Here is a 26398-nt window from a genome sequence, read left to right on the forward strand (position 1 = left end):
GTGCTGAGAACCAAGACTGACATCTGTTCTTAGCCACTATTCCCTTCTCGAAGGATCCCTCTGGTGCCTGGGGGAAGCAGCTCCTGTTGACTTTGTAGCTTCATTCCCCAGGTCCGGAGCCACCAGGTGGATGTTACCAGTGCTGGCTTCTTCGTTAGGCAAAACACACAAACTATTCTGCTGTGTCCAGCTCAGGCCCCCCGCTCATGTCCCTGGGTCTCCTGGTCAGCCACTGTTGAGAGCTAACTCTGAGCAGAGCAGATAGGCCTGAATCTTCCTTTTTGGGGCAGCGCCCATATCCCCTGACTTGGATATCCGTAGGGTAGGGGGTGATGGATTCTGCATGAGAACCAGCTTGGGGGTAGGGCAGCAGTATTTAAGTCTTACTGAAGAACATAACCCTTTCTTTATGATGAACTCTTGGTTAGTGAGTCAAACTATACAACAGGTAAAAGGACTCTGTTCTGATTGAAGGAGGGCGGACTGGGATGCTTGGAATACACCTCCCTTCCCAACCTTAGGCTGGATTTGAGAACCATCTTTGTTATACGCTAACTTAGGAGCTGGGGCAAACATTCCCCATCGCTGGACTTCAGGTTCCTCATCTGTGACGTGGGGATTCATTCACTCATCCAGCCGAGCTCTGAACACCTGATACGCACCAGGCACTGTGGTCTGGCTGGAAGCACTGTGGTATGCAAAACAGACATGTTCCCTCCCCTCACAGGGCTTCCTTCGGGGAGAGGGAGGAAGATGCAGATGAAATGTGAAAATGGAACCCATGACAGAAGCAGTGAAGGAAGGTTTTGCTGCCCTGGGGGAGGTGTGGTGTGGCAGGGGCTGGTCTGGGGCATGGGGCAAAGCAGGCCCTGGAGGCCAAGGAACAGAGTTCTTTGATACTTGCCCTTCTCACCTTCCAGGAATCATGTGGCTAAATGAGATGGTTTGGTAACTCTTTGGCTTCACACACATGTAAAAACTGCTTCTCAGCTCAAGATCATCTCCTCTGACAGCTGTCCCTCATCCTCTACAGTCTAATGGAACCTCACGCCATTGGCTCTCATGAAATCCCTCTCTTCCTTTATAGCCTTAATTGCAATAATTAATTATTTACTTAGCATCTGCTTCCTCTCCTAGCCCAGAAGGACAGGCATCGTGTCAGTCTTCATCTGTCAAACCCCAGCCCTAAATATATCTGAGTAGGGGCTCAATGAATATCTACTGAATAAATCAATAAAGTGATTAGAGATGACGCTGAGCTCTGGTATGTGAAAATCATAGTATTCTGCAGATTTGTGAAACGCCTCAATTAGGGGTTTAGAGACCGTTAGACCAATCTCATCTTATGGATGGGAAAACAAGGCCGAGAGAGGGGAAGTGACCTTAGCCGAGACTCATAGCAAATTACTAGTTGCGTCCAAGTTGTCGTTCTCTTGGTTTGGGTTCTTATTCCTGTAGCTATGGCTGTTTCAGGTGAAGCAAGATAAGCTCTTAGAAGCAGTGTCTCATTTTTTTAAAAAATTAATTCATTTTATTTATTTATTTTTGGCTGCATTGGGTCTTTTTCGCTGTGCCCAGGCTCTCTTTAGTTGTGGCAAGCTGGGGCTACTCTTTGTTGTGGCGCGCGGGATTCTCATTGCGGTGGCTTCTCTTGTTGTGGAGCACGGGCTCTAGGGGCGCGGGCTTCAGTAGTTGTGGCACGCGGGCTCAGTAGCTGTGGCTCGTGGGCTCTAGAGTGCAGGCTCAGTAGTTGTGGTGCACGGGCTTAGTTGCTCCACAGCATGTGGGATCTTCCCAGACCAGGGATCTAACCCATGTCCCCTGCGTTGGCAGACAGATTCTTAACCACTGTGCCACCAGGGAAGTCCCTAGAAGCAGTGTCTCTTGAGGTATAGGTCTTTGCCTCTGTATTAGGACTCAAAGCAAACAGAGAAGCTACCTTGGATAGCCCTCTCCACCAGAGGGCTCTCCACTGCTTTTGCTGCCTGGAACACTGCCATTAAGGATTCGTCACATTGCGTGCAGTTGTGCCCTCTACAAGTGCCTGTCTGAGAAGGCATGTGTGATTGGGAGATGTGGCCAGAACCTCATCTGGCAAAACATGTATCTAAGTGATTTGCTGCTTGGAATGCAGAATTAATAGTAATGTGAATGTTTGTTTCAAGAATGCGAACACTGTAAATAGAGCGGCGTACAGAAGTGATAACTGATGGGCAGGGAGGAGGCTCAGGGTACGTGAACTCAGGGGGGCGCCAGACACACACGAAGAACCAAAGGAAGGTGTTCGTAGAAATGAAACCTTGGCATGAACGTGGGCCGCTTCAAGTTGAAGGAGCTGCACCGTTTGGAGGAAAAGAAGGGTGCTGACGATTCAGAGGCCATGCAGTCATGTCATGTTTACATTCTCCAAACTGTTGTTGACTCTTCTGAGGGGCCCAAGCCCTGTGCTAAGTGCCTGGAGTGTGGGGAGAGCCAAGAGGGACGACCCCTCCTCTTGGTGCTTGTGGAGTAGAGAGCAAGGCAGATCTTAAGCAAATGATCGTTCTACTGGATGAATAAATAGAAACCGAGGTAACCGTGTGAAGGAATGGGATCTGTGAGAGCAAGTGATAGGGACTTACCCAGACTGGGTTGGGGGAGATGGAGTGGTGTGTGTGTGTGTGTGTGTGTGTGTGTGTGTGTGTGTGCACGCGCGCATAGGGGGTGGTGGTCAGAGCAGGCTTTCCTGAAGACATAAGTGTGAGCTCAAACCTGAAGGATGAGTTGAAACTAAATGGATGGGGCATGAGGAAAAGGGAGCGTTCCAGCTGGAGGGAATAGTGTGTTAACAAGCCACGAGGCATCAGAAAGCGGGTAGCAGGTACCAGAGGTCGGTGAGTACGACAGCTGTAAAGGGAGAGAGGAGCTGACTCCTGTGGGACGAGGCTGGAGGTGTCAGGGGTCAGGGGAGGAGGGAGGGTAGATGTGGCTGAGTCTAGGTGCCCAGTGCTACTCAGCGTGGTCTATGCACCAGGACTGCAGCCAAACTCTTATTTACAGATCTGTGACAAGACAGGCACAGAATGGAGAGTGAGCTTTCCTTGCAATCTGCTAGTGATTTTATGTCTGTTAAATCTTGTATTTTTAATGTCTGTTTATTCACTTTTCAAGCAATTCATTTTTATATTATTCAGGTTTTTCAATGGGATGGTATGGGGGAGCCATCCTTGTTCACGGTGGCATTGTGGTCTTTATCCGAAAGCCACTGAACGATTTTGACTAGGCGTGTGACAAAATCAGAGCTAAGTTTTGCAAAGATAGCTCTGGCTGCCACGGGAGCTTGGAGTGGAGAGCGGCACAGGAGGAGGCTGGGAGGCAGTGAGGGTGCTGCCCCAGGGGCTCAGGAGACTGGCTGTGAGGATGGTTGTGGGACTGAGCAGGACTTGAAGCTAAGGCAAATTTGTTGGCAGGGCTTTTTGTCAAGGTAGACAAAAGAGAACAGGGAAGAGGGCTTTGTTTGGAGAGAGTTTGGTGCTTCGGTGGCAGGAAGTATCATTGCTGGGAGTGCAGAGGGACCTAAGTTCCCCAGGAAGAAAGGCCCTAGTTCCCGACCTGACCCCCGGGGCTGAGAGAACTTGCGTGGGCAGGGGGCCGCCAACTGTGCGTGGGCTGCCTCCCTTGGGCCCATCTGGCTGTGTGCTGGGCCAGAGACAGGCACCAGGGAGGGGGTGACCCTTGACAGTGCTCACGAGCTCTCCACAACCCTGCAGCTACTTTCCTTTTCTTTTTTTTTTTTTTAATCTTTATTGGAGTATAATTGCTTTACAATAGTGTGTTAGTTTCTGCTTTATAACAAAGTGAATCAGTTATACATATACATATGTTCCCATATCTCTTCCCTCTTGCGTCTCCCTCCCTCCCACCCTTCCTATCCCACCCCTCCATGCGGTCACAAAGCACCGAGCTGATCTCCCTGTGCTATGTGGCTGCTTCCCACTAGCTATCTACCTTACATTTGGTAGTGTATATATGTCCATGCCTCTCTCTCACTTTGTCACAGCTCATCCTTCCCCCTCCCTATATCCTCAAGTCCGTTCTCTAGTAGGTCTGTGTCTTTACTTCTGTCTTACCCCTAGGTTCTTCATGACATTTTTTTTTCTTAAATTCCATATATATGTGTTAGCATACGGTATTTGTCTTTCTCTTTCTGACTTACTTCACTCTGTATGACAGACTCTAGGTCTATCCACCTCATTACAAATAGCTCAATTTCGTTTCTTTTTATGGCTGAGTAATATTCCATTGTATATATGTGCCACATCTTCTTTATCCATTCATCCGATGATGGATACTTAGGTTGTTTCCATCTCCGGGCTATTGTAAATAGAGCTGCAATGAACATTTTGGTGCATGACTCTTTTTGAATTATGGTTTTCTCAGGGTATATGCGCAGTAGTGGGATTGCTGGGTCATATGGTAGTTCTATTTTTAGTTTTTTAAGGAACCTCCATACTGTTCTCCACAGTGGCTGTATCAATTTACATTCCCACCAACAGTGCAAGAGGGTTCCCTTTTCTCCACACCCTCTCCAGCATTTATTGTTTGTAGATTTTTTGATGATGGCCATTCTGACTGGTGTGAGATGATATCTCATTGTAGTTTTGATTTGCATTTCTCTAATGATTAATGATGTTGAGCATTCTTTCATGTGTTTGCTGGCAATCTGTATATCTTCTTTGGAGAAATGTCTCTTTAGGTCTTCTGCCCATTTTTGGATTGGGTTGTTTGTTTTTTTGTTATTGAGCTGCATGAGCTGCTTATAAATTTTGGAGATTAATCCTTTGTCAGTTGCTTCATTTGCAAATATTTTCTCCCAGTCTGAGGGTTGTCTTTTGGTCTTGTTTTTGGTTTCCTTTGCTATGCAAAAGCTTTGAAGTTTCATTAGGTCCCATTTGTTTATTTTTGTTTTTATTTCCATTTCTCTAGGAGGTGGGTCAAAAAGGATCTTGCTGTGATTTATGTCGTAGAGCATTCTGCCTATGTTTTCTTCTAAGAGTTTTATGGTGTCTGGCCTTACACTTAGGTCTTTAATCCATTTTGAGTTTATTTCTGGGTATTAACGAACTTCCAGTTTCCTAGGGCATGTGGGTGAGTGGAACACTCAGCAGACTGGGCTGTGCTCGAGGAAGACCAGGTTCCAAAGACTGAGTTGCTTTGGGTGAAGGAGGCACTCGACTCAAACCTTGACTGCAAAGCACCATCACTGAGACCCTTATCTTTGTGTCCCGGGTGCTGTCTAGCGTGTTCTAACCATGGTGTCAGGAGCAGTAGGGCAGAGGAGAGGCATGAATGGTTTGTGTACCTGAGTGAGCTTCGCTGGTCTGATCTGCATGCCCATAAAAGGTTCCAGGAGGGACTTCCCTGGTGGCGCAGTGGTTAAGAATCCGCCTGCCAATGCAGGGGACACGGGTTCAAGCCCTGGTCCGGGAAGATCCCGCATGCCGCGGAGCAACTAAGTCTGTGCGCCACAACTACTGAGCCTGTGCTCTAGAGCCCACGAGCCACAACTACGGAGCCCACATGCCACAAATACTGAAGCCCGCGTGCCTAGAGCCTGTGCTCCACAACAAGAGAAGCCACTGCAATGAGACGCCCGCGCACTGCAATGAAGAGTAGCCCCCGCTCGCCACAACTAGAGAAAGCCCACGCACAGCAACGAAGACCCAATGCAGCCAAAAATAAATAAATAAATAAAATAAAAAAACAAAAATAAACCAATGTTGTCACAGTTTCAAGAAACAAAACGGCTCCAGGAGACTGGCTTCTCTGAACCCTTCTCAGGGAAGCCTCAGCACTTCTGTGGCTTCCACTCCACTCAGGGTTTTTTCTTTCTCAACCATTGCACTGCTGTAAATCAAGGTCACTTCCAGTCATAATGCTCAGGTAGTGCCAGTTGGGAAACCCATTCAGGTCTTTGACAGTTTGATCTTAGATCAGACCCGGTGAAGGCAAAGCTAAGAGGGTGACAGACTCCAGGCTGTCTCTGGAGTAGAGGGGGGCTGGTGCTATCCAGGGGGATTTGGAGGCCATGGTTTGGGGGAAGACATGGTTCTCTCCCCACATTTCCCCCTTTCACAGTGCTTTTACACCTGGTAGGGTATACGGATTTAGGGTTATAGAATCGTGTGTTATCTGAGCATAAAGGTATCATAATGATTATTTACCTGAAAGATGGCAAAACCAAGGTCACTACACCCTTCTCTCTGTAGGAAAGACATCAGGAGTTAATCCCTGTATCCTATGCAGCCTCAGAAGCCCCCTCAACACCCCCCTCCAAGAAGATACTGCCAGTAAGTTGGAGTTAGCATGCAGTTTGAGGAGATGCGTATTGGCTTCCTAAGGCTGCCATTACAAAGCACCACAAACCAGCTGGCTTAAAACAATAAAAGTTTTTCTTTTCACAGTTCTGGAGACTGGAAGTTCAGCACCAAGGTGTCAGTAGAGCTATGTTCTCTCTGACAGCCCTATAGCGAAGAATCCTTCCTTGCCTCTTCCTGTTTCCTTTGGTTTCTGGCCATCCCTGGTGTTCTTTGGCTTGCAGCTGAATCATCTGATCTGTGTCTCTCTCTTCACATGGCTTCTTCCCTGTGTGTCTGCCTCTTTTTATAAGGATACCAGCCACTGGGTTAGGGCCCACTCTCATCTCGATTGACTATCAAGATGATCTTAACTTGATTATATCTACAAAAATCCCATTTCCAAATAAGGTTCCAAGTGAACATGAATTTTTTGTGGAGAGGCATTAATCTACCCACTTCAAGACTTAATGCTATCCAGAGCGTTAAGGAGTCTTATCTTCCTATTTTGTAGATGAGAAACCTGAGGTCCAGGGAGGAGAAGGGACTTGCTGCAAGTCACATGGCTATTAACAATTGGTCCAAGATGAGAACCCAGGATTCCAGACTGCCAGTGCAGTGCTTTCTGTTATATATTTGAATGAAGCATTAAAATCAATATTTTTCCTCTTCCGTGGGAAAGGCTTACATAATCTAGTTTCATGGCTTGTTTCTGTGAATCCTTAGCCAAAGGGTAAGCCAGCTGTGTGTGTAGAGTTGGTGATTCTTTGCTTTCTAGTTAAGATGCCTTCCATGAGATCTAGTCTTAAAGGAATTGCTATGCGTCGAAGTCCCATGTGCTAAAATGACCCTAGCCTGGATCCCAGCACCACTCTGCACACACGAGAATAGATGCTCAATCATAGGTATTTGGTGAATGTGATGTGTAACAAATGTTTGATAAATGAGCAATCCATGCATTTGTTGCTTTTGTCTGTTTTGGATACAAGTAGAATCTTGGAATGAGAAAGCTGGTTCAAGAAAGGTGGAGAGAGCTGAAAGTCTCTCTAAACAGGGTTGAAGATGCACATCAGGGAGAAATGTGAAGTGGCAGAACTGGGGGCTGCTTCTACCTATTCCTTAGCGACATGCTCATTAAGACTCCCGTTTCCATTGAAGGAGACGAGAGCAAACGCAGAACACTTTCTGTGGTGCTTTTGGGCTTTGTGTAAGGCGCAGTGTTTGACGCTTTATAAATATCGCTTACCTAATTTTCTCAATTCAGTGAGGTAGATGTTATCATGCCCACTTTATAGGCTAGGAAAAAATAATTAGGAAATTCCCTGGCAATCCAGTGGTTAGGACTGTGCACTCCCACTCCTGAGGGCCCAGGTTCAATCCCTGGTTGGGGAACTAAGATCCCACAAGCCACGTGGCATGGCCAAAAAAAAAAAATTAATTTGTTCAAAGTTACATAGCTAATAAATTTTGGGGCCTGGATTGAAACCAATTCTTTCTGACTCAAACCTATTTTATTTTAAAAATTTATACCCAAGTGGAATGTGGGTCTTACTTCCATTTCAGAAGCAAGGTATGAGGAGCTCTAACTGTGCAACAAAATTTGGTTTGTATGAAGCTGTTTCTTTTGGCCGCCTGTAGAAATATCAAGTATCATCTGAATATGTTTAAAAATTTTTTTATTTCCCTGTGTCCCTTAGAAATTCTCATAAGACAGTGCTATCATACAGCTTTCACCTTCATTAGCTAGTGTGATCGTCAAAATTACGTGGTGGGGCAGCAGACTAGGGGGAAGAGTGCCCATTTATTGGTGAGACAATTGAAACTCAGAGAATGAAAATGACTTGGATGAGGGCACACTTGGAGATAGTGGAGAAAGTGGGCACTTGACCAGGTCATCGGATCGCCAGTCCAGTGCTCTCTCGTGTGATCAGTGATGCCCCCTGTGCTTAGGTGTGTGCAGTGGAATTGTACTCCCCTGACCCCGTTAGTCTTGCAAAGGAAACAGTGGGACTCACATTCACATTTTGGAGTAAATGACTCCATCCTTTTTTTCTTTTATGCATTTGTTTAGCCACCCATTCATTTCTCTAACCATCATTCATGGTACTTCATCTCCCATTACTCAGTCATCCATCCAGTTCATCTGTCCATCTATCTATCATCCTTTCACTCATCCTCCATCAAACCAACTGTTGATCCCTCTAAGCATCCTTACCCACTGTTCTCATAGTTGATAACAACATGCACAGTCTGACCTGTAATCTGTGGAATGAACCAAGATACACATAAACAAAGGATGTCAAGGAAGACACGTTCCTGACTTTCCAGATGTTAGTAGAAGATAGATATCTGTCTACAGAAACCTGTACTACAAGGCAGACTAAGTTTATTTAGAGAGTTACCATGAGGTTCAGAGAAGGGAGTGCTTACTTATGGCTGGCAGGGCTTCAGGGAGGAGGGGCCATTTGATCTGAATCTCCATGCAGATCAGTGTTTCCGAGAGTGAGTTCCCCAGATGTTGGAATCCCATGGCCTGATTATTTTTAAAAAAGCATATTTTTTCTTATACTTTTACTGAATCAGAATTTCTAGGGGTAGGAAATGGAAAAATGCATTTCTAATACATGTCCCTTGGGTGACTTAAAAAAAGCTTTATTGAGCTATAATTTACATATTGTAAAACTCCCCCATTTCTAATGAACAATTCAACAATTATTAGGATATTTACAAAGTTGTACAGCCATCACCACAGTCTAATTCCCTAGTGACTTGTAGTTTGCACACTGAAATGGATCAGTTATCCAAGAGGATAGGAGGGGTCATTCCAGTCCAAGGAACAACTTAAGCAAAGGTGTAGAGGGAGGTTGTAGAGATAGTTTGGGGAGGAATGGATAACCCCATCTGGCTGGGTGTAAAATGAATAAAAAGAGGAAAAAAACATTAGAAAGAGGTGATGGCAACGATCAGATCACTTCCAGACAGCTAGTTTGGTGGGGGGAGGGGACTGGGTGCCTATTGCCTAAGGTGAAGGTAGAGGGGAGAGAGAAGGGTTGGTTAGAGACACAATTCTTGGCTGCTCACTGTACTGCAGGAGGGACCCCCGCAAGACCCCCAGACCAGTTGGATGAAAACCATTTTGTTGAATGATCGATTTACCAGATGGAGAATTCATTGTCGAGCTGAGGATATTGTATCTTGGCTTGCTTGGGGCTTTTTCTGTGAATGGGTAGCCTTGCTCTGGTGAGCACTTCACTGACTCTTTCACTTGTCACTTATTCCCCAGGCCTGCGCCCTGTCCTCTGTGCATGTCTTGGTTCCTGCTTGTCCCCCTATATCTATCTGCTCCTTGTGCCCACACCCTGGAGGTAAAATGGCAGTGGCTAATTCTCTTAGAGTGAGCTTCAGTCTTTGTCTGACAGCTTTGTGTGAATCAGTCCTGTGCTGAATTGATTTTCAGTGTATTGGCTTTTGCCTATCTGCTCTCGAGCCCAGACGGTTGGCTTTGATAGCTACTTCGCTGCTCTGTGATTTCTGCATTGATCTCTCAGTGCTTCCCTTTGCCCTGCGTATAACGAGAAAGCCCTCAGCCATCCTCAGCTGGTCCCAGGCCTCAAGAAGGAAGAATTGTAATAACAATTGTGAACTTCTTTGGCCTCCTTGAAAGGAAAGGGTGAGGTAGATGGAAGGCGTTGCTATAATTATTATGTGATAGCACATATATTGGTTTTTCTCTCCAAATCATTGTCTGGGGCTCTGTTTTGAAGTTGGTTTTTACCCTCCTCGCTCTTATTGCAGCCTCCCATGCTCCCGTTCCATATTTAACTTTTCTGCAATTCAGCACCTGCTCTGTTAGTGCACCTCCCTTCCAGGTTTTTAGGGTGAGGTACCTGCATTTAGATCAGCCTAAGCTGTGGGGTGGTGTGGGTGCCTTCACAGCCAGGCCTTCTAGACCTTCCCTTCGCTTTAAGGAGTAGCGGCTAAGGTACCTGGACTCCAGAAAGACCACTCCTCCTATCCTATTTCATGTAGTGATTAAGAGCCTGGACTCTGGAACCAGACTCCTGGTTTGAACCCTAGCTCTGCTACTTACCTGCTGTGTGACCTCAGACAAGTACCTTAACCTCTCTGTGCCTCTGTTCCCTCATCTGTAAAATGGGGGCCACACTAGTAGTAACCTCACAGGATTGCAAGAAGGATTAAGTGTGTGAAAAGCACCGAGGATATGGTCTGGCATATAGCTAGCACCGTGGAAGTGTTAGTTAATGTTGTTTCCTAGCTCTTTAGTTTTATTTCCTTTTTGGTGTGTCAGGCTGGCGTTGAGGAGCGTAATTCTGTTCCAGGCACAGTCGCTAAGTTGCTGTGTGAGTCGGGTGTGTCATTTCTCCAAAATTCAGCTTCCTCCTCAATTAAATGAGACTCATAGTCTCTGCCTGGGATTACTCTGAGGATGAAATGACATAATGGGCATGAATGGCTTTTGTGAATGTTAACATTTTGCCTGCTCGAATGGCGACAGGATGCTAGATGTTCTGTGAAAGGTCTACTGTGTTAAGATCATTTCTTGGAAGGGGCGGCTTGCTCTCCGGGAATAAGAGTCCAGCATGGAAACAGTGAGATCCTGATTATTCCAAGCCCCAGTTGGTTTAGTCCTTACATGTGGCACCATTTTGAGATGTTCTCTTCCTGGCGTCTCCTGGGAGAACAGTGGTTACACTACATGTTGGCATCAGGGTTCTTGGTTGCAAACAATAAAAACCAACACTTGCTCGTTTAGACAGTAAAGGGAGTTATTAAATGGTTTGGGGGTAGCTCAGAGTGTTCAGAGCACCAGAAGACCAGGAGGCTGTGCAGCCAGGATCAATGTCCAAAGTCACCCAGCAGAACTGATCCAGAAGGATGCTGTGGAAGCCACCGCTGCTCACACACACATAGGGCAGGGCTATAGAACGCGGCACCTGGAGCCAGGAGCTCACTATGGCTTCGAAATCTCTTATCACTGCTGCTCCCTGCAGCATGGTTTCATTCTCTCCAAGCCCCTGACTAGCTTTTCTCTTGGTCAGGGATCGTGACCACAAAGAGCTCTACACCCACCCATCTCTTTCAAGCTCTACCATCTTCTTTTGGTTCCCAATGAAGAAGGCATTCCAGGAAAAGGATTGGCTGAGCTTTGGATCATTGTCCATTCTTGGACCACTCATGATAGGCCTTGGTGGTGGGGTACCATTACTTGGCCAGCTTGACTCCCATGCCCACCCTTGGGAAGAAAACCCTGATTGGCAGCTCTCAGTGAGAGTGAATGGTTGGAATGGTGTGAGGAGGAGGGTGGATTTCTCAGAGGCAGGGACAGGGGATGAGAAGGACTAGTCTAGGTAATGCTTTCACCTTCCAGCACTACTGGGAGATTTGGGTTCTGACTCCTTGGCTCTTTCTTTCCTCACTGTGCTATTGCACTAGACCAGGCCTTCATAACTCCATGCTACGATTATCTCTTTTTCTCCACCAGGCTGTCTGATCACATCTTTCCCGGCATAGAAACTTTCATTGCTTTCAGACTAGAGTCCAACTTCATACTATAATACTTAAAGGTTCAATTATTCTTTTAAAAAACTTTTTTGTAAAGGTAGATTTCAAATGTAAATATGATCATGTATTATGAACACTTACGTACCCATAATCCAACTTGAACAGATTTTAATATTTTGCCTTCTTCAGATTTTTTAAAAAAAGGAGTAAAAAGTTACAAACAGATTTAAACTACTCCAGGAACCTGTTTTTTTTTTTAAATTCTTTTTATTGAAGTATAGTTGATTTACAGTGTTGTGTTTAATTTCTGCTGTACAGCAAAGTAACAACTATATATATATATTTTCTTTTTCATATTCTTTTCCATTATGATTTTTTTTTACATCTTTATTGGAGTATAATTGCTTTACAATGGTGTGTTAGTTTCTGCTTTATAACAGAGTGAATCAGTTATACATATACATATATCCCCATATCCCCTCCCTCTTGTGTCTCTCTCCCACCCTCCCTAACACACCCCTCTAGGTGGTCACAAAGCACCGAGCTGATCTCCCTGTGCTATGCGGCTGCTTCCCACTAGCTATCTATTTTACATTTGGTAGTGTATATATGTCCATATCACTCTCTCACTTTGTCACAGCTTACCTTTCCCCCTCCCCATATAGAGAAGGAACCTCTTCTTAATCTTCTTTCCCCTTTCTCTTCTCTGAAGTTTACCACCATCTTAGAGTGACTATCATTTTCAAGCACGACTTTATGAATTTTCTACATGTTCGAGTCCCTGTAAAGTGTCTGGCATTACCTTGTATGTTTTGGAACTGTATAGAAATATTCGTAGCGTGCATATTCTTTTGCAGTTTGCTTTTGTCACTGAATGTATTTTTGAGATTTATTCACATTGGTACATGTAGTTCTAGTACATTCGTTTTAACTGTGGTATATACTGTTTTATTTCTCTATCTCCTATTGACAGATTTTACTTTTTGCTTTGTTTTTTTTGCCACTATGAGCCCTACTGCAGTGAGCATTCTTGTGTAAACCCTGGGGGGTGTACCTAGGAGTGGAATCACACTAAGGGAGAAGGACAGGGAAAAACAAAGTCATAGCCCAGCAACTTCCCCACTGTCCAGCGCTAGCAGGTGATTAAGCCCAGGAAATCCCTGGCAAGGCTGTTCAAATAGGATTTAGCAGCTTGTGAAATGGGACTTTACTTCTTTAACTAATCCCTTGCCGGGGAGAAGTCTGGGGTCTGATGTCAGTTTGCTCTGGACTGGGAGAGGGGCGGGCAAGCCTAGACAATTGAAAATATTTGCTGATTATAGGACTGGGCCTTTTGAACAACAGGAGATTGGCAAAGTGTATCTTTGCTCCCCCTTCTTTCCTGGGAGTCAAACCCCAAGTGGCATTTACCTTGCTTGGGATAAATGCAGTGGTGAGGAAAAGCATAGAATTTGGAGACAGAGCACACCAAGTTTGCGTCCTTCGTTCTGCCACTTATCAGCTGTGTGACTGTGTTCATGACTCATATTCTCTGAACCTCAAATTCCCTGTCTGTAGAATGAAGCTCAGTGATGTCCTCTGCTTTCAGACTCAGAATAACCACCATCCTGAATTGTCGGGGTTGCACTGTAGCCAGAAACTTTGGGCCCACGATTCCTTGAGTCAGATCTCGTTGGCAATAGACCCTTGTGTGGCCTCTGAATCCAATATCCCCTCTTCACCCAGGACTCACCCCATCTGCCGGAACCTGAGTCTTTCCTTGGGAATCTATGCATGATTGGATACCCATCTAGTATTTTCCAGGCCTTTCCTTGGTGAGATTGGGCCCCAATTCTTACAGAGCCCTTTCCTCTGGTCCCCACCTTTGGACTTGGGGCTGTTAGGAACCCATATCTCATCCTCACCATCATGACCCAAATATTGGCAGCTACACATGTGAAGCCCTTGCTCTAAAGCTGGCAGTGAACCAAGCCCTGTATTTGTGTTTCCACGGAGGTTGTATAGGAAAGCGTTGAGAGAACACATTTGGAGCCAGATAGAGTCAGGTTCAGAGTCCCAGTTTCCTCAACTTTAGAAAGGTGAAAATAACAACATGTCTCTCCTGGGATTATTATAAAGAGTATAAATATCAGAGTAAAGTTTTTAGCATAGTGCCCAAGTCATAGTCAGCACTCAATAAGTTATAAGTAAACGTGCTGTAAGGTGTTGAATGCTCAAGGTAGAAGCAAGAGAGCAAAAGTGATCAGGAACATGGGCTCTGCCATCAGATGGCCTGAGTTTAAGTTCTGGATCCTCCACTCTTGTGTTGTAACCTTGGGCTAGGTATCAAGTTTTCTAACCTCTCTGTGCTTAGTTTACCCATCCAAAGAGCACGATAATATTGAACCCATATGCCTATTATTGTGAGAGATAAAAGATGTAATCTCTATAAAGCCGTGAGAACAGTCCTGGCACACGGAAGCACTCAATAAATGTAGTTGTTACATTATGTCAGTTATTATTACTTTTAATATATATGTATATCTATAAATACATAGGTATATATGTTATGGACTCAGGTTATCAAAACATAACTTTATTTTCCCAAAACTGGATCTACTTTCCTTCTTGAGCTCCATTCCATCGGAAGGCAGATTATATATTCTTTTTACTTCCAGCAGAACTCAGTCATTTTAGTTATTTGGATCTCATGGGGGTAAACTCAGGAAACCTCAGGATTCTCCCCCTCTCCTTCCTTTCCCTTGGAGTTGAGGCTGAGAGGTGGCTCAGAGAGGGACACTTGTCCTGACCTGGGCTTTGGTCCCCAGCACCAGTGTTGCTTGGCTGGTGGCACTGCACTGGGCCATCACTTGGTCCTCTCTGTCCTTGACCCTATGGGGCCCTCTTGTTTCTCTACTCGCAGAATGGCATAGGGTTTGATAGGATGGGTTGCCATACTCCCAGAACCCCGGAAGAAATTGGAAAGTGGGATGAGGATGGCCATGATGGGGCACAGGGCCTATTATTAGTGTCTGAGATTTCTCATTTTTCCTTCAACTGTTCTCTTCCCCCTAAGGGTGGAAAATTCTATAAGCATAGTGGTAGAGTGGAAGAATGGGTGTGCGTGCGTGCGTGTGTGCGTGTGTGTGTGTGTGTGTTGACTTTCTTCCTAGCCTTTCCTGTATTATACTTGCAACAAAGTCCAAAGTGAGAAATTTTGCTCTCTTTGTCCTTGAGTTCTTTTGTGAAACTTCTCATTCTTGGGATAGTCTTGACCTAATTGTTCCGACCCACTCAGTGGGTAAGGGAGGATCTTGGACTTAGAAGGTTGAAGGGGAAAAATCACATCATTTAGTATTTCACACACCATCCCACCATGAAGACAGTTTCACAACAAGCTGGTTAGCTAAGTACTGTTACTGTTTATCCCATTTTCCAGATGAGGAAATAAACTCAGAGAAGCTAAGTAACTTGCTTAAAGTCATGCAGGTAGAAAGAAGTGGACTTAAAGCCAGGCGTGGGCTCCAACTCATGTCACAGTCTTTCTACTTTGCAGTGGGTCATCTGGAAGAGGAGCATCGCTTCTCCCTGACTGTGGGCACTGCCACCCTCCCGAGCCTTCCTTGGCCATGACCTGCTAGGTGGCCCACATCACTCCCCATCAGGGACTGGCTGAGCCATCCCTGAAATTGTGTGATGTGCTGGTCACTGAACATTGGACTGTCCAACTGCCTTGTTGCAGAATAACCTCAATAACGATGTGACTTTTCTCTTCTCTTGTCTCATTCACTCTCAGATTTGCCCATTTCCTGCATATTCAAGATACTGTCATGTCAAGCACATGGAAGCATTTGAATTTTGTAAATCACTGTTAATCATGAATGAATGTGTATCAAAGGGCCTTCATCCTCTGGGGTCTGTGGTACAATGGGGGTCCTTAGCTCCTGCACCCCAGCTGTCAGATTCATGGTCAGGGACCTCTCCAGTGATCTTGGCCACACTTGCTGCCCCTTCTGTGTGACCCAGAACAGAGCTCAGAGTCAGGGTGTATTGATTTCATAGGAAGCCAGGCTTGCATTTTATTTTCCTTTCACTCCAGGTTTGTTGGCTTCTGCCTGCAAGATGGCTGAAGGCCATCATTTTCGTGTGGAGGATTAATTAGAATAGATTCCTTTGACTCAGGCTGCCAGTAAGACCTGTGTTCCTCAGCTATTGATTTAGGAAGCTGAGCAGGAAATGATGGGTCCCCTAACAGGCCCCAAGGAAGCTGTGATGACGGGCATTTTGATGCCCAGGGGGTTCATTGTGGCAAACAGAAAAGAGTAAGAATGTGGGAGGAGATTTGGGGGGTAGGGTGGGGAAGGGAGATGGTACAAGGGTTACTGTGATGCGGTGAATGAGGGGAGAATCTCATTTCCTATGAACAATGTGGCTGAGAAATTGAAAGGGACATTTGTGAACTTTGGAGGCCGAGATGATTGTGAGCAAATTAATAGCTAGATATCAGAGATGTTGTTCTTATGCAGATAATTGAGTTCTGAAGAGAGAGGTCACTGGTCCTTCAACTTCCCTGTCGTCTCAGAGTCCAAATCATGGTAAAGTTCTAGCTCTTTCCCCCCAGATGACCTCTCAATTTAATTCAGTTCAACAAACATTTATCAGCACCTGCTGTGATGGTGGGAGGGCTAGGCCACGAAGGGTATACAGGAGCAGAAGGCATGCCTCATTCTCTTAAGGGGCTTATCATGCACGAGCAGACATTAAAAAAAAATAGAATTTATTTTTTAGAGGAGTTAGGTTCACAGCAAAATTGAGGGGAGGTACAGAGAGTTCCCATATCCCTCCTTCCCCACACGTGCACGGCCTCCCTCACTATCGCCATCATCCACCAGAGGGGTACGTTTGTTACAACTGATGAACCTGCACGGACACGTCAGCATCACCCAAAGTCCATAGTTTACAATGGGGTTCACGCTTGGTGTTGTACAGTCTGCAGTTTGGGACAAATGTGTAATGCCATATATCCACCATTATAAATATCACGAAGAGTAGCTTCACGGCCCTAAAAATCCTCTGTGCTCTGCCTGTTCATCCCTCCCCACTAACCCCTGCCAACCACTGATCTTTTTACTGTCTCCATAGTTTTACCTTTTCCACAGTGTCACGTAGTCGAACTCATACGGTACGTAGCCTTTTGATATTGGCTTCTTTTACTTAGGTTCCTCCATGTATTTTCACGTCTTGGTAGCTCATTTCTTTTTAGCATTGAATAATATTCCACTGTCTGGCCGTTCCACAGTTTATTTATTCATCACCTACTGAGGGACATCTTGGTTGCTTCCAACTTTTGGCAATTATAAATAAAGCTGCTATAAACATGGGTGTGAAGATTTTTGTGTGGACATCACTTTTCAACTCCTTTGGGTCAATACCAAGGAGTGGAATTGCTTGATCGTATGGTAAGAGCAGGTTGACTTTTGCCGGAGACCATGGGGCAGACATTGTCAAACATATTTAGGATACAGAATACAATACTAGTGGGTGATGGGGGTAGCATAGAGATTGAGACCAAGAGGGGAGGGGGAGAAATTTCCATGATGGGTGGCATCTGAGTACAGCCTTAAATAGGCAAAGGGTTCCAGCAGAGAAGTCATCATGAGAAGTGTGTACATGGAACTTTCTTGGGTTCTTTTTCTGGAGTACTACTGTGACTGGAGCTCATATATAAGTAGTAAAGATAAGGCTGAAAACGTGGTTTGTGGCCAAATCATGGAGGGACTGAAGAGCAGGTTGGGATTTGTCTTTGTAAGTAGCTAGGAGCTATTGGAAGTCTTTGAGGAGGAGGGGGCCATGATCAGAAGTGATCCAGGAGGCATAGCCCTGCATCCCATGCGGACAGAATTGGAGCAGCAAGAGGAGGGGAAGAAAAGATGCCGGTAAGGAGGTTATCCTAATAGTCAGGAGAGAAAAGGATAGGTGTGATAGGGGAGGCAGGACAGCGAGGAGACCATTCAACCTCATCAGCAAAAGGGGAATCTATTATTATTGTCTCTAGGGTTTGAGGACTGGTAGGCATAGGAAATTGAAGGAAAGGGTGCATCAGAGATGTCTGCTAGTTTTGCACCCTGAGCATCATCTTTCTTTCTTAATTCCCTTCTCTCTCTGGCCCTTTATTTCCCTAGGGAGTTGGTGGCTGTGAGTAGAATGTATCTGAGACCTCAGGGTGCATGGCTGAGTAGCCAATTTGCAGGCAGGGGATTAACCAAGTGCTACTTTGCTGCCTAGGTAACTAGGCTAGGAGCTGCAGGAGAGCCAGGCAGTGTGGGGACAGGAAGAGGACATGTGGGCAGAGTACCATGAGGCTCTGCCTCTGATTGCTAGGTGACCGTGGACAAGTCATCCTCCTCCTTTACCTTCTGTCTCCAATGTGTCATTTAGGGATAACTTCCTGGCCTCAGGAGACTTCTGTAAGGATAAAAACAGGTCTTGTTCATTTTTTTTTAGCATATAAAATGCTAAAAATGCTTAAATTGCAAAGGGTCATTACAACCCTTTTGGGAGGCAGCGTGATGTAGCCAGACAGCCTGGGTTTGAGTCTTGGATCTATTACCAGCTTTGTGATGATGGAGAGTCCAACTTCTCCATTCCTCATTCTTCTTCGTAGTGACATGGGCCTAATAACTGTCACGTCTGATAGGTCTGTTGTAAGGTGGACTGAAATAATTCACAGTGTAGGTGCTGGTGGAATGTTTGCAATGGTGATGATGATGCCATCACAGATGCCACTGCACTGCCAATGCCGGGCTCTCCGAATACGCCTAGCATATCTTTTGGCACCAGATAAGCCCAGCAAACCTGTGCTACTCCCTCCCTGTTCTCCTCTTAGCTCCTGCTCAAATTCATGTTCGAGCTTGGAGGCTCACTGCATCACGGAATGTCACAGCAGTTCAGCAAGGAAGGACTTCTGGGGACATCTAATCCAATATTTCAACTGTTCCTTGAACTACTGACCAGAAGTAACCTTACCTCCTGATTGCAGGGAATGCTGTAGACAGCCCAGACTCTCTAGACAGCCCAGTTCATGTGTAGCTACCTTTGATGATTTGGAGTCTAGGTCTATTTATTAATATCTTCTTTGTGTGTGTGTGTGTGTGTGTGTGTGTGTGTGTGCGCGCGCGTGCGTGCGTGCATGCACGCGCACACGCTAGACGCACCGAAAATAACTTCCAGGGCTATTTCATTGGTATTTTCACTAATATAGGAAGTGAGTCCTTAATGAAACATAGACTGTTGACAGGAGAATAGTGATAGAAAAAGAAATAGTAAGACAAATATTCAAGATATGGAAATGTAGATGAAGAAGGAAAATCAATTGTGAACAGCTACATCCATAATGAAGTACTTTTTTTTTTTTTTCTCTCCTTAGCTGAGGGATCTTCCAAATTCAGTCGGAGAAAAAGAGCTTCATGCAGCAGGAAGGATTTGGATTAGACAGTCAAGGACTTTTTCCCTGGGAAGTGGTCAGAAGAAGGTGAGGCTTCTCTTGATGGCTCCCGTGTTCTCTTATGTGGGCCAGGCTCTCTCTGATCTGGAGACAGAGGTGAATGAAAGAAACCTGGGAGGTGCTTTCATCCCAGGAATTTGCCAACTGCCAGAAGGGGAGGAAGGAAGGAGGTGAGGAAGAGTCTATTAAAATCCACTCTGTTATGGAGAGGTTCAATAGAGAGGCTGGCCTCTGGTCTCAGAATGACTCATGCCCTACCGGACGTCCTGACAGCTAGAGGGGCTTAGCTGGCTTGGGCTTCCCTGCTCGCATTGGCTCAGGAGGCTCTCAGAGGGGGCCTCTGGACAGCTTCCAGGTGGACCTGGTTAGCACCAATATCCCCTACTATGGGCTGTGAGAGCGCTTTGGTAATAGAAATAATAGCAATACGTAAAAATCTTGGCTATCTAAAATGACTCAGGAAATGAAGCATTTTGGGTAGTGGAATTTTCCTTAAAGCTGAGGATTTTTCTATATAAGTAGAGACTCTTATTTGTGTGTGTGTGTTTTTTTCTTTAATCGATTGAGTCAATATACCATTTCTGGTTTACTTGGAGACAACAAGTGAATGATAGTTGTTCCATGCCATTAATATAGTCATTCCCTAGGGGGTTAATGAACTACACTGTTTGCCCCAAAGCTAAATGCGGCCGCCTTTGTGCTGACCGAGCTCTTCTGTCTGCTTTTTCGTTTTTCTGACCCTCCTTGCTTCAAGATATCTTCGCCTCTCATTTCTTGTCAATATCAGTGCATCTGATTCTAGTGGTCTCATTTTTTCCTTTGCATTTGTCTCTTCTTTCCACTTGTAGATCATAAGCTACTGTTGATCTTACCTAACTTTGCCCAGTAACTAGTATCCGACCAAAGTAGAGGCTCAATATTTATATCAATTTATTTGTTCAATAAACAGGTGTGAAGCATTTACTCTGTAGTAGGCAACATGGTAGGTGCTGAGGATCCGATGATGAAAATCTCAGATGAACTGGCTGGCTTACTGTCCTGATTTGGGAATTCACTTCTAAAGGAGGCTTTGGCTCGGCGCTTCCTCCAAGTCCACTCTTCTCTCACCATCCTCCAGCCTCGTGGCTCTCACACTGCATGTGCCTCAGAATCACCTGGAGGGCTTGTTAAACCACACATGGCTGGGCTGCACTCCCGGAGCTTCTGACTCTTGCGTGAGACCCAAGAATGTTCCCTTCTCAGAAGTTCCCACGGGATGCTGATGTTGCTGGTCTGGGGGCGTCACACCTGAAGCCACATGACCTTCACTCTGCCCCTCGAATGCTCAGTCTTGCTTCCACCCCCAGGCGCTTGCCTTTGCTGTGCCCTCCGTCTGGTCTTGGCCCTGGCGGCCTCCTTTCATGCCCTCCTCAGAGAGGCCTTGCTGCAACACCCAAGTGAATGTTGTTTTCCCCTTCCCAGGCCCTCAGTGTCACATTCCTCGGTTTCATTTCCTCCTTAGACTTCTGTCACTCTCTGAAATTACCTTTGTATGGGTGTCTCAAGGGTGACTGTGACTGATAAGAGATACTAACACACCTGGGCAAAGAACACACGTTTCTTTAATATAATTAAAAGACGTAAGAGTTTCAGTGCGTGAAGACAGCTACACAAAGCTGGGGAGGGAGCAGTGGTTTTTTGTTAGAAGTCACAGCCCTTCAAGTCCCTGTGGCTGGTGTGTCAGCTGGTTGAGGTGAGGATCCCCTCTGTCCTCAGGGAGCTCCGACTCATCCGTTCTTAGGTTCCTGTCACTCTCCAGACTCCTGTTTACTGATCTGCGGACTCAGTGTTTCCTGCAAGCTCACTTTCCCAGGTGAAACATCTTCTAGGCAGGATGGAATTTCAGATTTGCCTGCATCTATTCCTGCGATCTTATATTTTTGTTTTTTTTTTCTGTCTTATCTATCTTATTTATCTGTCTCTCTCCTCACTAGTGTATAAGTACCATGGGGTGAGGGGCATTGGCTTTCTTCTTTACCAGTGTTTTCTCAGCACCCAGAGTAGAGCCTGGCAGGGAAGCGACATTTACTACCTATAAGGTCCCTCCTCCTTTCCTTCACCTAATAGGGACCTAAGTATGTGCCTCTTGAATGTAATTTAATTCTTTCAGGGATCCGAACAGACACACTCCCAAAGACAGCCTCTTCTGTTACCCGGCAGCTCATTTCAGAGAGCGCCACAGAAGGAGAAAGGCAAATATGAGTGAGAGGACACCGTCCTCCCTCTGTATCTTAATGTAGCAAGAGCTCTCAGGCAAGAGCCTTCTGTTCACGTTCAGCTCTTTTTCTTCCTCTCATTTCCCCTGTTCTCATGTGTCGCTCTGACTTCGGAGCTATAATAACAAACCCATTACTGAAATAAGGCGCCAGAAGGGGAAAATGAGACTAAGTTACTGAGGAAGAAAGAGACACGGCACCAGCCCCGAGCCTAGCCGTAGAGCCTGCGGGCTGTTGAATAAGGGATGTGTGTTTAATTGCAGCTTTTCCCCCTTGGTATGGTCGAGATGCATCTGTTCTTTCCCTCTCTGTGTTCTCTGTTAGGTTCACAAATTATTTTGCCATAAGATGTTAATGGTGTCTGCAAAGATGAAGTGTAATTTTGGAGTTGCTGTTCTTGTGCGTTTCTCCCTCTGCCCTAGTAGCTCCTTATTTTAAAGGTTTCTCTAGCCGGATGAGAAGCTTTTTGAAGACAGGGACCACATCTTGCTGTGGGTTAGCTGATGATTCTTTGCTCCTCCCAGAAGCATGTACAGGGTTGGCACATCATACAGATCTGCAAATTCCCGTGGAAGCATGTTGCCCATTTCTTCTCCTACCCCCTTTTCTTTTCTCTTTGTTGCTTGACTCAGCTGAGGGAGGTGATGAGTGAATGCTGGCTTCCCTTCCTTGCTTTTCCCGAGGAGGGCTGATGGGTAAGTGGTGATTCATTCATTTACTCAAATATATTTACTGGAAATCCTGCTAGGCATCAGGCTGTGTGCCAGGCATGGGGAAGATAATGGTGATCAAGACAGACTCAGTGCTCACTCTCTTGGTGCTTACATTCTAATAGGGGAAGCAGACAAAAACAGGTTGACTAATAAGTAGTTATAAACTTGGTAAAAGCTGTGAATGAAAACCAAGGTGAAAAAGATAATGGATAGTGAGAGAGCTGACCTCCTTTCCATGAGGTGGTTAGGAAAGGACTCTCTGAGAGTTAGTTAATCTGGAACCTAAAAATGGAGAACCAGCAAGCTGTGTTGAAGAATGAGGGGATAAGCACATGCAAGTGTCCTGAGGTAAGCAATGTCCTGTTGGAGGAACTAAAAGGAGCCCCCTGTGGGAGAGGTAGAAAATGGCATGAATCTAAGTTAGAGGGGTAGGCAGGGGCTAGATCATGGGTTGTATGTTCATTTTGCTTAAACCCAGTATTCTGCTCTACCTCCTGTCATTTAGATCCTGAAGAAGCCATAGATTAATTCTTAAACTTGAGTGTGTAACAGACTCTCCCAGGGAGCTTATAAAACTGAAACACTTGCTTAGAGCTTCTGTTATAATATGCAGACTAATTAGGGCTCATTCTGTTACAAGTAATAGAAAGCTAACTCAAACCAACTTAAGTAGAAACTAAACAACTGTTAATGGCTTTCCTACTTGGGAAATCAAAGGGGTGTGTTGGCTTCAGGCATGGCTGGATCTAGCAGTTAAACTATGTCAGTAAAGCTCCCTCTCTCTTTTTTAAAGTTCTTCTTATGTATATATTGGCTTCATCCTTAGGGAGGCTTTCTCCACATGGTGGTAAAAATAGGCCTAGGAACTCTAGGTTTGTATCATTGATACAAGATATCGATCATAAACATTGACCCCAGAGGAAAGAGTCCCAGAGCTTCTCTTTCAGTTTCATGTCAACTCCTAAATGGACTCTGATTAGCCTTGCTTGGGTCACATGCTCACAAGAGGTGTCCAAAGAGAAGGGGTACACAAGTTGGACATCTGAGTAGTAGAGAAAGCAAGATCACTTGAGTGATTAGCATCACCAGAATCACTTGGGGGGTGGGGAAGGAAGGCGTCCATGAAGAAGAAATACAGAAGTCAAGAAGACCGAATGCAGCAGGTATCCGCCACAGAAGATCTGGGCAGGGCAGGATTCTGATTTCCTAACACTAACGCCAGTTGGTGTTTTGAAACAGACATTGTAAAACATTGCCAGAGATTGCTTTGCAGATTGAGAACCTGAGGCTATAGAGAATGGGGGTGTCACAACAATGACAGATATGGACACGATGAAAATTGCCAGAAGTCTTACAAGAGTATCATAGTCATTGTCCTGGTCTCTAGGTCTCCTTTCTTAAATCCTAGTAATGTAATTCATGTTAGAGTTATTTTACCCTTAGCTATAGGAAACAGAAACCAACTTGCTTGTTTTTATAAAGGGGGGAGGATTCATTTGAAGGATATGATTTGTCAAATTTCTTAGAAAATTCTCCTGAAATTTAAATTAGAATTACACAGAGTTAATAGATAAATAAGGGGAAAATTAACATCATTACAAATGTGAAGTAATTGCATCCATGAACATAACCCTCTCTTTCTTCAATTCTTCTTTTATGCCATTAAATATATTTTGAAATAATAGTGGTATACATTCTTCCTTTATTGCTCTTAACTATTTTATCATTTTTGTTCCTGTTGTAAATAAATTTCTGTTTTCTATTGGTTATTGCTGGTGTAGACACATGCTATTGCATTTTATAAATTTATCTTAAATCTGGCAATTTTACCAAATTCTATTATTAGTTCTTTTAGTTTGTTTCTTGATTATGTCAGTTTTTAAAATACAGATGATTATATCATCTGCTAATAATGACAGTTTTGTCTCTTTCCTTCTCATATTATGCTTTTATCTCTCTTTTTTAATATACATTTATTTATTTATTTTATTTTTGGCTGCTTTTGGTTCTTCGTTGCTGTGTGTGGCTTTCTCTAGCTGCAGCGAGCGGGGGCTACTCTTCATTGCGGTGTGTGGGCTTCTCATTGCGGTGGCTTCTCTTGTTGCGGAGCCCGGGCTCTAGGCACGCGGGCTTCAATAGTTGTGGCACGTCGACTCAGTAGTTGTGGCTCACGGGCTCTAGAGTGCAGGCTCGGTAGTTGTGGCACACGGGCTTAGTTGCCCAGCAGCATGTGGGGTCTTCCCAGACCAGGGCTCGAACCTTTGTCCCTTGCGTTGGCAGGCAGATTGTTAACCACTGTGCCACCAGGGAGACCCCTATCTTTCTTGTCTTATTGAATTGGGCAAGGTTTCCAGTATTATTTTGAATGGTACTGGTGATAGTTGAAACCTTAGCTTATTCTTGATTTAAAGAAGATTTGAAGATTTTAGAAGAATATATCTAAAGGGTTTTCATTAAATTGAATATTTGATGTAGGTCTATGGAATATAGCTTTTATCAGCTTAAGGAAAGTTCTTTCAACTCCTAGTTTTCTGAGAGTTTTTCGTAATTAAATAAGTATTGAAATTTGTAAAATGCCTTTTCTATAACTATTGAGATAAGAATGTGACTTTTTCTCCTTTTGTGCATGATTGTAGAAAATGATATGGATGATTTTTTTCTCATGTTTAACCATACTTGCTTTTCTTGAATAAATCCTAGTTGGTCATGAGAGACTTTTTCCAAAAAATTAAAAGCTAACATTTTACTCACAATTTTCATATATATGATTAAATGAATAGTCATATAATTTTTCTTATAATTTTCTTTCCTAGCTTTTGGTAAAGTTTTCTAAGCCTCATAAAAATAGATTGAAAATCTCTTTCTCTCTCTCTCTCTTTCTTTTTAAAAAACAACTTGTATAAAAGAGGGATTGTTATCTCTTCCTCGAAAGTTTGTTAGAAGTCTTTTATCAAATCATCTAATCCTGGTGCTTTTTTTTGGAGAGAAGGAAGGACTTTTATTATCTTCTTAATTTCTTTAATGACTAATTAGATCACTTAAGTTTTATACTTATTTTTGCACCAATTTTATTAATTATATATAGCTTAAGAAATTTACATATTTCATTTAGATTTTCTTGTTTTATTCACATATGGTTTATAATTTAAAAAGAAAATAATTATATTTAATATCAATCTGTGGTTTTAAAACTTTGCATGGTATCTTTTAAACTTTTAAATCAGTCATTCCAGAGTTTGCCCACATTATTACTATTTTTCAAGCCCCATTTTTGATTTTTTTCACTTTTGTTATTTTTTAATTCATTTGTTTCTATATTTTTCTTTTTTTACATTAAAATTGTTTTTAATTGGGGTATAGTTGCTTCACAATTTTGTGTTAGTTTCTGCTGTACTACGAAGTGAATCAGCTGTATGTATACATATATCACCTCCCTCCCATCCCCCCCATCCCACCCATCTAGGTCACCCCAGAGCTCCCTGCGCTATACAGCAGGTTCCCACTGGCTATCTGTTTTACACAGGGTAGTGTATATATGTCAATCCCAATCTCTCAATTCATCACACCCCCTCTGCCCTCCCCCGTGTCTGCACGTCCATTCTCTACATCTGCATCTCTATTCCTGCCCTGCAAATAGGTTCATCTGTACCATTTTTCTAGATTCCACATATATGCGTTAATATATGATACTTGTTTTTCTCTTTCTGACTTACTTCACTCTGACAGATTCTAGGTCCATCCACATCTCTACAAGTGACCCAATTTCATTCCTTTTTATGGCTGAGTAATATTCCATGGTATATATGTACTACATCTTCTTTATCCATTCATCTGTCAATGAACATTTAGGTTGTTCTATGTCCAGGCTATTGTAAATAGTGCTACAATGAACACTGGGGTGCATGTGTCTTTTTGAATTATGGTTTTCTCAGGGTATATGCCCAGCAGCAGGATTGCTGGGTCATATGGTAGTTCTGTTTTTAGTTTTTTAAGGAATCTCCACACTCTTCTCCATTTTTCTTTAATTCACTGTATCTTTTGGTGTATCTTATACTCTTTTATTTTGTTGAGTTGAACACTTAGCTTGCT

The 26398-nt window shown here is 44.2% G+C and overlaps 1 long non-coding RNA gene across 1 annotated transcript in view; it reads left to right on the forward strand.

Annotated features, from left to right (window-relative positions):
• Positions 1 to 14706: 14706 nt before the first annotated feature.
• LOC149749700 (uncharacterized) overlaps positions 14707 to 26398 on the forward strand; it is a 112168-nt gene continuing 100476 nt past the window's right edge. Inside the window, exon 1 of the long non-coding RNA XR_016392827.1 lies at positions 14707 to 19368. This is a non-coding gene — a long non-coding RNA (uncharacterized LOC149749700). The remainder of the gene's footprint in view (positions 19369 to 26398) is intronic.

Source organism: Delphinapterus leucas, chromosome 3 (genome assembly GCF_059928025.1).
Source record: "Delphinapterus leucas isolate spDelLeu-1000000601 "Yukka" chromosome 3, BTC_Dleu_Yukka2, whole genome shotgun sequence".
Classification (NCBI taxonomy): Eukaryota; Metazoa; Chordata; class Mammalia; order Artiodactyla; family Monodontidae; genus Delphinapterus; species Delphinapterus leucas.